General features: G+C 53.7%; 1 protein-coding gene across 1 annotated transcript in view; it reads left to right on the top strand.

Annotated features, from left to right (window-relative positions):
• Positions 1-475, top strand: part of LOC104489429 (transforming acidic coiled-coil-containing protein 1-like) — a gene marked incomplete at both ends in the record, with an annotated part of 17,535 nt that overhangs the window by 9,107 nt on the left and 7,953 nt on the right. The gene's annotated exons all lie outside the window — the stretch shown is intronic.

Raw genomic sequence — 475 nt, 5'->3', positions numbered from 1 at the left:
GTTGGATCAGGTGGTGCTGGGGGGGTTTGTGAGCTGCCACTGGATTTCTCTGTGACGGGGAAGAGAAGGGAAGCTGAACAGGCTGATTGTCTGTTGCGTTTATTGCATCTACGCAGGCGGTGGGGAGCGTGTTGTTCCTTGCTCAACTCTTTCACTGTGTTTTTAGTTCCTGAACTGTCCTATTTACAACCCCTGTGCAGAAGGTGACCTTCCGTGGTGCCTCCTGGGAATACAGCATTGCTCTCCTTGGGGAACAGGTTTAATGGCTAAACCTTGCTGTTTTCTTGGTGTTTTACCTGTGGTATCACAAACATCTTCCCAGCCGTGTCTGACAGGGCTGAAGTCTCAGCCTGATGTTTGAGAGATCAGCTGCTGAGCCGGGCTTGGCTCTGCCAGCCCTCCCTCCACAGGGGCTCTGAGCGGGCAAGGGGAGCAGACGGGCTATTGCACGAGGGAATAATTCCCCAGCCCACTT

This window comes from Buceros rhinoceros, unplaced genomic scaffold, assembly GCF_000710305.1.
Source record: "Buceros rhinoceros silvestris isolate BGI_N320 unplaced genomic scaffold, ASM71030v1 scaffold19452, whole genome shotgun sequence".
Classification (NCBI taxonomy): domain Eukaryota; kingdom Metazoa; phylum Chordata; class Aves; order Bucerotiformes; family Bucerotidae; genus Buceros; species Buceros rhinoceros.
The sequence above is the reverse complement of the archived record's forward strand: the minus strand, read 5'-3'. Positions and strand labels throughout refer to the sequence as shown.